This window comes from Rhincodon typus, chromosome 4 (genome assembly GCF_021869965.1).
Source record: "Rhincodon typus isolate 14 chromosome 4, sRhiTyp1.1, whole genome shotgun sequence".
In the NCBI taxonomy this organism is placed as follows: Eukaryota; Metazoa; Chordata; class Chondrichthyes; order Orectolobiformes; family Rhincodontidae; genus Rhincodon; species Rhincodon typus.
Window position 1 is genome coordinate 45815011 of NC_063335.1, and position 10951 is coordinate 45825961.

Below are 10951 nucleotides of genomic sequence, written 5' to 3' on the forward strand. Positions count from 1 at the left end.
ATCCAGCTATCTGTTCCTCTCACAATTTGTACACCCTAACTAACCCACAGCTCCCTCAGTTCCTGCCTTGTTTTTTCTGTTTTATAGTCCTCATTAAAATGTGTGTTCAATCCTAGCCTTTTGATTTCTCTGCTTCTGTCTGTCTCTAACTTTGTCTAGCTCACATTCTGTCCCACTGGCTCAGTCAATCAAGTGTAATTAAATTAAAAGTAAAATAGGAAAAGCTCTTGGCCTTTCTTGTGTCTGCATATCATTTGTTTTTGCAGCTGAAAGAATTAATTTTTAAACAAGTGCAGCATTCGCTTTGCCTCCTCCCAGCAATCAGCTGAAAAAAATGCCGCAGCTTTGATCAGGGCAGCCTAACATTTACTTGTCTATATCATGGAAAATTTGCTATTTCACTGGCTTTCAAACTTTGTCAGGCTTGGTATACCTCAACACTCGCATAATGTCTCAGATCTTTACCTTACTGGGGCGGAATCCTTTGCTGCTGGAGGAGGCGAATTTGGATGTGGGAAGGGCTGACTAGGCAGGGCAGTGGGATCTGGATTCCTGTCATCTTATTGAGTTCTGAGCCACATTAGACCATAAGATACAGGAGCAGAATTAGGCCATTCAACCCGTTGAGTCTCCTTTGCCATTCCATCATGGCTGATGTTTCTTTCAGCCCATATTCCTGCCTTCTCCCCGTAACCCTTGATCCACTTACTAATCAAGAATTGATCTATCTCTGTCTTAAATACATTCAATGACTTGGCCTCCATAGCCCTCTGCGACAATGAATTCCACAGAGTCACCACCCTCTGCCTGAAGAAATTCCTCCTTATCTCAGTTCTAAAGAGTTCTTCCATCACTCGGAGTCTATGCTGATGGATCCTAGTCTCTTCATGTAGTGGAAACATTTTCTCCAATGTCCACTCTATCCCAGGCGTCTCAGTATTCTGCACATTTCAATGAGATCCCTCTTTGTCCTAAACTCCATTGAGCACAGATCCAGAGTCCTTAACACTCTTTGTATGACAAATCCTTTGTCTCCAGGATCATTCTGTGAAACTCCTCTGGAACCCCTCCAATGCCAGCCCATCCTTCTTTAGATACGGGGCTCAAAACTGCTGACAATTTTCCAAATGCGATCTGACCAGAGCCTCACATAGCCTCAGCAGTACATCCCTGCTCTTGTATTCTAGCCCTCTCAAAATGAATGTTAACGTTGCATTTGCCTTCCTGACCACCAACTGAATCAGCATATTAACCTTAAGAAAATCCTGAACTAGCACTCCCAACTCCCTTTGGGCTTCAGATTTCCAAAACCCCTCCCCCATTAAAAAAATAGCCCAGCAAAATGCATAACCTTTCACTTTGCCACATTGTATTCCAACTGCCCACATCTTTTCCCACTTTCCTAGCCTGTTCAAGTCCTCTGCAGCCTTCACACTTCCTCAACAATACCTGTCCCTCCACCTATCTTTGTGCAAACTTAGCAACACGCTCTCAGTTACTTTATCTAGATCGTTAATGTTAACGAGAATAGTTGTGGTCCCCACACTGACCCCTGTGGAATTCCTCTAGTCATTGGCTGAAAAAGGCCCATTCGTCCCCATGCTTTGTCTTCTGCCAGTCAGCCAACTCTCTATTCATGCCAGTACCTTGCCCCTAACACCAGGGGCTCTTATCTTATTTAGCAGCCTCCTGTACAGCACCTTGTCATAGTCCTTCTGGAAATCCAGAGATCACGTCCACTGGCTCTCCTTTGTCTAACTTGCTCATTACCTCCTCAAAGAATTCTAACAGATTTGTCAGGCATGGCCTTCCCTTGATGAAGCCTTGCTGCTCAGCTCTATTTTACATGCCCTTCCAAGTACTCCACAAGTACTCCATCCTTAATAATGGACTCTAAATTCTGACCAACAACTGAGGTCAGGCTAACCAACGTATAATTTTTCATCTTCTGCCTCCCTTCCTTCTTATACAGGGATGTTGGCCCTTAATGGGCAATTAAGGACTAATTAAGATCCTCATCTTGGTGTTTCTGGAATTATCCGGCCAGCAAGGTGGCAGTAGACATTCAGCGAACAGCCATTGCCATCCAACACCTAAAATTGCTGGTGCTTGGACCTGACGTCGTGCAGCAGTTGGAGGGCACTCAGGCAACTGTATGTAACCCTGCTTGGATGGAATTTCACATTGGCCCCAGGATCTCGCATTTCCTTCCTTGGGAGCCTGTGCCCCACAGCCTGAGACACCTCTGGAAAATGCGTTGTACATCTCTCAGGGAGGCAAAATGGTGTACAGACTGCTGCTGCACACCATTCACCTCCACTCCTTCCTCCATGCCTTGGTGTGATTATTTGCTGCTGGGTGGCAGGGATTCCTACTGGAGGGCTCTCTACACAGGAGTCCTCCCTCTCTCCCTTGTGGACCTGCGGTGGAAGGTGTTGCATGCAGCAGTCCCCTGCAACTGCAGATTGCGGTGGTTCACAGACTCCCAGCCCGACTGCTTATTTTGCAGCACTGTGGAGTCCGTGGACAATGTATATATTGGTTGTGGGTGTTTGCACTCCCTTTTCAGCTTTTTGAAAAACATTCTGTTATGCTTTTGGTTGCACTTCAACCCCATGCTCCTGATGTTTGGGCACCCAGTGTGGAGGGGTGTTGGCAGATCGGAAGACCTCCTCGTGGGTTTAATCCTGGCTGGCTATAAACAGGTCCAGACAGTGAGCTGTGGAGGGAGCCAGCTCTGCTGACTGCCTCCCCCTCTTGCACTGTTACATTCGAGCCTGGGTGTCCATTGGATAAGGAGCACGCAGTGTCCACCAATGCTCTCGATACCTTTAGGGAGAAGTGGACACCACATAGGATGGAGTGCTTTATTTTCCGCTCCAACTCTATTTGATTTAGTCCCCTCCTTCTCTCCCTACCCACCCCATCTTCCCTTTTCGACATAAGCATTGCCCTTATCAGGTTTTGTTGCCAATGTCTCATTTGCCATGGTGCGTGTTTTCCTGGTTGTGGAAAGTATAGAATAAAGTCTTTGCACAATGGTATCATTTTTTAAAAACTGTGTCACTATGCATGCACATACAGCCACGGGTGATTTGGGGAAAAATATAAGCACCACTGCTAGGCCCCCTTTGGGTGCAGTGGTAGTATGGGTTTTTAAAACAAAACAGGGTTCTTAGAAAGCCTCCTCGCTCTAGGGACTGGCTCTGAGCTGGCTTAAAAAAAATGAAAAAAGAAAATAAAAATAAGAGAGTATTGCTATATCAGAAGTGCCAAACTTCAGATCAAATATTAAATGAAGGCTCCTTCTGCCCTCCAGGACAATGTTAAACACAAGCATGGTTACTCCAGTTGTTATCCTGTATCACTGTGACCTCCTCCAGCCCTATATCAATCCAAGTTCTTTGTCTTCCTCCAATTCTGGCCTTTTGACATTTCTGATTTTAATCACTCTACCATTGGCAGCCTTGCCTTCTTCTGTCTTAGTCCAAAACACTACAATTCCATCCTTAAACCTCCTCGATTGATCTACTGTTCTTTCTTAAACAGTTCTCAAACAAAACAATTTGACTAACCTGTTGGTCACCTTCACATAACACATAGCTTAAATTTTGTCTAATAACAGTCCTATGAAGAATCTTAGGATATTTTATTGTGCTGAAGGTGCTAAATAAATACATGTCGTTGTTTTTGCCATGTTCACACTGCGCAGAATTAATGATTTTAGTTGCATTGTGATTATTAACATTATTTATGCCATAATTATTAATTTTACTCATAATAATTAATACTCTTAATCACACCCCATTGGATTAATGGTGTTCGAATGACCAATACAGCAAAATTTTAATTAATTGTTCTACTTTGCAAAAGCTCTGGATGTTGTCAGAGTCCAGTCAAACCTTTTTCATAGATACCAAGGTGTAGAGCTGGATGAACACAGCAGGCCAAGCAGCATCAGAGGAGCAGGAAGAAGGGTCTAGGCCCGAAACGTCAGCCTTCCTGCTCCTCTGATGCTGTTTGGCCTGCTGTGTTCATCCTGCTCTACACCTTGGTATCTCAGATTCTCCAGCATCTGCAGTTCCTACTATCTCTGAAACCTTTTTCATATTTCTCTGACTCGCCAGTCATTGCCAGTACTCGCCCTAGCTAAAACTGGAGGCCCTGTAGACACCAAATGTACGGTGTGGTTCTTTGCAGGCTCCTTATTTCATAGATACTAAAGTAGATCTGACTCTGCATGACATGTCTCTGGTGAATTCCACAATACGATCTCTATAGATCAGTAGTTGAATATGTTGAACTCTGGTGAGGCCAAATCTGATCACACAGTTTCTCCTTGTGCCTGTTACATGGTAGCAACTGGTACACCTAAGGTGAGTGGCACAGGTCTGTACCTGGGCCAAATCCCATGAAAGCAGTTTCCAACAAACGTTGGCGCACCACAGCCTGCCAATATGAGTAATGGCCTCTTAGTGGCTGCAGTACATTGGCTATTGATTACACAGGAATGCTTAAAATGCCACTGAGACTGTTGCATTTTACTTAGAACATGGAGCTCAGGGGAAACATTCAGAAATATAATTAGTCAGGCATTCACATGTCTTAGTGGTGCCACAGGACTTGCTGTTACAGTTTCCTTTGGGTAGATAATGCACAAATTATTTGCCAAGGACTTAACCTACAGGAATACACAGAACACTTCCATAGCACCCTTCTTTAATCTCCCACCCGATAGAAAGGGAATGTTGCTTTGTGCACAGCAAGCTGTCACACAGAGAGAGAATGCTGCTGTAGTTTGTGCACAACAAGATTCCACACAGAGAGGGAATCCCATGAATGACAATGAAATGAATGATCATATTATTTTTAGAGTAATTGGTAGCCAATTGAAGGGCAGATGAGGAAAAGTAGTATCATCCACAAGATGTAGTGGGTCTAGGATTCTAGAAATACTTGAAAGTGCGCTTGAAGTGCTATTGTTTATAAGATTAAAGACTAATAGCTGGAAATTATAATTGGCCATGATAATCCTTTTCAGGCACATAGATACAATGGGCTGAATGGTCTCATTCTGTGCTGCGACTCTGCCCGTGCTTCTGCCATTTGTTTCAGTAGCTCTGGTTGATGGTAGGTATTGAATAGGAGGGACGCTCTGCTCCTCTTCAAATAGTCTCAGCAGAACGTTTGGATCTGTTTGAGGAGATAGAACAAATTTAACATCTGAATCAAAAACAACATGGCTGAAGCATCAACTTTGTTAATGTAATCATGTCTCAGGAATGGGATTTAAACTTCTTAACAAAATGCTAACTATGCTGCCAATAGCAAGGGCCATTACTGTGTAGCAAACCTGGATGTCTTCTATGGTACTGATCTTGAATTAATTTACCATAATCTGGGAGTAACCTGTGCAAGCATCCCCTCTCGGGCTCTAAGGCAATTACAGTCTTTTGTTCTGAAAAGACCCATCAAGGCACACTTTTTGGATGATTTCAGGAGATGAGTTTCTGGAATGTAATCTTTCATCCTTTCAAGACAGTTTGGTGATCAGAATCAAGCCAAGTGACTCTCAGAAGCTGTCTTTGGCAGCCTTTAATGTCCATTTTAAAAGAGGATTTTCCAGAGGATTTCAAGCCAATTACTATCCATATTTTTAAAGTTATGGATAGGAAATGCCTCGTTGAGCACGACAATTGGAAAACAGAGTCAGGATCTCTTAGCCTCCAAACAAGTATCGAATTGAAATATTCATCATGGCTGTGCTCTGATTTAGGTGCAAAACAGGAAATCTTCCAGTGAAATCAAATCTCCAGCCACATTCCAATCTTGGCTGCCTGTTTGCAGCTGTGGTCCACAGTGCAGTAGAAAATCCAGGTTACCAAAAAATGACAGATATTAAATCTTGTTTCTTACAAGTAATATTACATTCTTAATGCTGATGTTTTACTTTGTGGAAATAAGGAATGCCATCTGATACTCAAAATATTTTGTTTTTATGAATGTTCCCAGTTTTGAAGACAATATACTTATTGATGTGACATAATGTATCTTGTTCTCTTTCCAGTCTGCTTATTGTTGCCAAATCATTCTTCTGTCTACTTATTGCCACTGTTATGCCCTCTGTCCACTTACTGCCATTGCAATGCGCCTCTGTCCACTTACTGCCCTGGCAATGCCCCTACTGAATATTTCCATGTTCAAGTCTATAATTGAATGCTCTGGAATCATCCTCCATATCATTCCTTAATTCCTGTGAGATTTTCCCTCCAGTATTTTCCTTCCCTATTCTTACCCTCAAAGTTATACCCTTCTTCATGCATGCCTTTCGTTCAGGCCCCTGCTCTATTCAGTTTGATTATTTCTTAGAATCAATTGTCCCTTTAAGTGGCAGTCTCTGGTCTTCTGTTGTGTGATTATTTCTTAGAATCCCTACAGTGTGGAAACAGGCCCTTCAGCCCAACAAGTTGACACCGACCCTCAGAGCATCCCACCCAGACCCATCTCCCCAATCTACACATCCCTGAACACTATGGGTAATTTATCATGGCTAATCCACCTAACCTGCACATCTTTGGACTGTAGGAAGAAGCCAGAGCACCCAGAGGAAACCCACGCAGACACGGGGAGAATGTACAAACTCCACACAGCCTGTCGCCCCAGGGCGTAATCAAACCTGGGTTCCTGACGCTGTGAGGCAGCAGTGTTAACCACTGAGCCGCCCCTGAGCCACGGTGCCACCCCAAATTAAACCCCAACTCGATGAGGACATTTACCATTCCATTTGTACATTCCCTCTCAGGCTGTTCTTGCAACCAAACAACAACTGGTGCTACAACAGACTTAACTCATCATCATTAAAAGTCAATGGAAGTAACACACTCCCCTCACTGTATTTGAGGACATCAGCCTACCTTCACATTGGATGAAAGTGAAGCAATGTGGAATCAAAGGAATGAAGCAGAAAGCAATGCTGTGTCATGAACAAACAAGTAATCAAACGAAATCTAAGTTAATGGAATCTTGTCTCCAATTTGACTGAAAAGCTAAAAAAAATTGTTTCTTAATTACAGACCCTCTACAAATCCCATGTTGCAATACAGTGGGAGAACAGTCAGGCTGCTGCAGTTTTCCATGAATTAATTACTAAATGGCCAGAGGGCAGGACTCATCTTGCCTTTGTTTCTTTTGCCAATTATTTTGCTACAGAGAACTAATTTTCCTCTATCTTCTGTGGTCAATATGGAGGTGATCAGAATCTTTCATCTCTGAGCTCTTTAAAGACATATGCCCTGATCTTTACAGAGGGGACTGCGTAGGTGGGTGGGGAGCTTTCTCTTGGGTAATCTGGTAATCTGCCCTTCTGCCCATAACTGTGGAGGTTTGACTCCACAGTTTTCTTAGCTCTCAATTTAAGTGGCATTGACCCTGGCAGAAGCTACGTGTGTGAATAAGCACCAATAATAACGATACTCATTTAGCACAGAAAACTGATCTGTGGTTTCTGTCAACCTGCGTCCAAAAGTTAAGTAAATTGGGGAATTCCGCATACTTTTAAAAGTTTTAAACTTTTGCGATAACTCCAGTACAATGATGCTTGATTTCTGCAGCGAGGCACAACAGATTAATAAATTAGTAGCAGAGAAACAGAATTAAGATTTCAGGTCAAGGTGACTTTTCATAGAATTTATTGTATCGAACCTGCTGAATATTTCCAGCACATTTCTCTGTGTTTCATCCTATCTTTCATAGGCTGTTTAGATTTTTACTGTTTCCCTGTGAGTCCATTACGCCTCTGAAATCTCATGGAGAGATGATAATTTTGCAACTATTATAGGAAAGTAGTGAAATTGTATCAGATGACAAGTTGATTAAAGTTGCGTTAATCATTCTTCCCGAACCCACGAGGTTCTGAAGCAAAAACTGTATGATATTTACATCTTGAGTGACAGTTTCTTTGACAGATGGCTTGTGCCAATGGACAGATTTTTAAATAGCCTTTAAGTGAGTCAATCAGAAAGCAGTCTGCTTGTTTACTGAAGAGGCAATTGCCTTTCTACAAAGCTTTGCTAATAAAATAACGGCTTCTATCAACAAAATATTTTCACTTTTTATGGTGCTAGGATTTGTTAATATTAAATGCAGCGGCTGTTTTTCCTTAAGGGAAGAAATTGCTAATTTACCACATACTATTCAAAAAAAGAGGAAGAATATAATTTCTCAACTGAATTCATGTGCAACAGCATTCCTTGCAAGATATTGTTTTTTTTTACAGCAAACACACTTAGATGACTTCTAGTAATGGGTAACTCTCCACAGATTAAGTCCATTTGGGTAAAGCTGGATAAAGAGCAGGTCAAGAGAGATTTAAAGAAAGGCTAATTGAAGTACTTCTGGTTCAGAATATTCCCACTTATATTTTTCAACACTTTCCTTTTATCTGATTTAGGACGTTTTAGATAAATCCCCAGGCCAATGCAAGCTTGCAGGTCTTACTTGAGGCGCTATAATAGCAATAGAGTCTCTGTACCATTGAGTAGAATTGTAAGGAGAGTGTTAGGTTGAAGAGATGGGTTTACCTGAAACTAGCTGTGCGTGATAAATACAGACATGTTGCATTGCATAGAGAGTCCAATCTAAGAGGCTGCTGAGTGCCAGTTAATGTTATCTGATACGGACTATGGACAGTATGTTTTTTCTGGATAATGGTGTTTGGTGTCTCCAGAAAAATGTTTCAATTTGATGTAAACTACAGGTTTGCTTAAAAAAAAACTGAAGGCTGGTTTTCATCTCTTGGTACTGGTTAGAGTCAAATGAACAGTACTTATCTCACCAGATTGAGAATGTGTTAATGGTGTTCAATTCTGAGGATCAGTCTACTCAAGTAATTATTCAGAGCACAAGCTACAGTTTTGGCTGGGTGCAGGGAGTACGTTAGTTCTGTGTATTACATTGATACGTGTGTGTTCATATACTTAAGTTGTATTGTATCATGTGTTGTATATTGACAAAAGTCAACTCAGTTGACATATATCAGAAAGTTAGCCAGCACAATGGACAAGAAAATGCCACACCTTCAATTAAACTGGTGATCTTGAGTTGTTTTTTTCAGTCATGACATTGGCAATGAAAGTAAGTACAGAGGTGATTAGGATTGTGCCATGGTATTTACTGGAGTAGATATCTCCGCAATACATGGAATTAAACCATTTGATCTGCCAGGTGGTGCCAGTGCCAACAATGTGAAATGGAGAATGTGGCAGGCAGAGTTTGACGTACATGCTGACAGTCCTGGCTTGGTTTTGGACGGGATAGCGGAACATGACAATGGGTTATTGTTGTTCACATTGAACAGTGGATTAAAAAAATGATACTGGAGCAAAGGCAGATTATGATTGGACTGTGAAGATTTTGGAGGATCATTATTCAATGGCGCAAAATTCCCCATTCCAAAGGCATGGCTTCCTGCAGATGAGGCAGAAAGAAGGGAAAATTGTATTTCAGTTTATAACTTGTTTGAGGCAGGCATTAGATGGATGCGATTAATTCCGGGTAGGTCTGAATAACCAGATCATACATCGGTTGGTCGCAAGTCAGATAAGTTGAGAAATAAACTGCTGCAAAGAGAAAAAACAAGGTCACTGACGTTATTGAAGGCATCATGTTTTTTGTTACACTAGTTTCCAATATGTGTCATCTGATCTGGGTTAATGTTCATCAATGTATAACATACGATACAATGCAACTTAAGTATCCAAACACACATGTATCAATATAAGACACAGAACTACTGTGCCCCCTGCATTCAGCCAAATCTACACCTTGTACTCTGAACAATTGCATGAGTACACTGATCCTGAGAATTGAGCATCATTGACACATTCTCAATCTCGTGAGATTTGTACACTTTATTTGAGTCTAACTAGTGCCAATAGATGAAAACCAGCCTTCACATTTTTTTTGAAAATAACAGCTATATCGAAAACAGTGGGTAGATAATTTCACAGCGTGAAATTTCGACTCACCTCTGCCATTAGCAAAGTGAAGGTTAACTGAGTACCAGGAAGCAATCCAGATCCATGTAAATGTAAACAGCAGAAATCTGAGAGACAGTGGGCTTCAGATATGACAACTTGGGCACTGTGGAAGAGATGCCAGCTGCCCTGCTGATGGAAAATGTGGAGACAAAGAAGTGCAGAACCAAAGTTAAAAAGAGAGGGAAGTCTGCTATTCCATGTAAAATAGAACAAGATGAAAGGGGCAGCATGGTGGCTCCGTGGTTAGCACTGCTGCCTCACAGTGCCAGGGACCTGGGTTTGATTCCACCCACGGATGACTGTGTGGAGTTTGCACATTCTCCATGTGTCTGCATGGGTTTCCTCCGGGTGCTCCGGTTTCCTCCCACAGTCCAAAGATTTGCAGGTTAGGTGAATTGGCCATGCTAAATTGCCCATAGTGTTCAGGGATGTGTAGATTAGGTGGATTATAGGAGGATAGGTCTGGGTGGGATGCTCTGAGGTTCGGTGTGGACTTGTTGGGCCGAAGGACCTGTTTCCACACTGTAGGGATTCTATGTCTATGTCTATGAAAGTAACACAATTGTGAAATGTATTGAAGAAGATAGAGATAGTGAGGACATGAATAGCAATCATGCATCTATGTCCTTTGTTAGTGGAGACAATGCTGAGAAAATGTCACTAATTGGTAGTGATGTCAAAATGACATTTTGTGCTGACTAAGGTCATGACGGTAATGTCATTGAGAGAGTGCCATGGGAAGAACTGAAATGAAGACCCCAAATCTTCTGAAGTGGCAGTTTACCTTCCTAGGAATTTTCCAGCTGGACTTGTGATGCAACAGATTCATCACACCAGATGCAATCCAGCAAGCCACATAGGCCACATAGGTTGTCGATGAGGTCAATATTTTTGCATGTTGAACTGTAGGAATC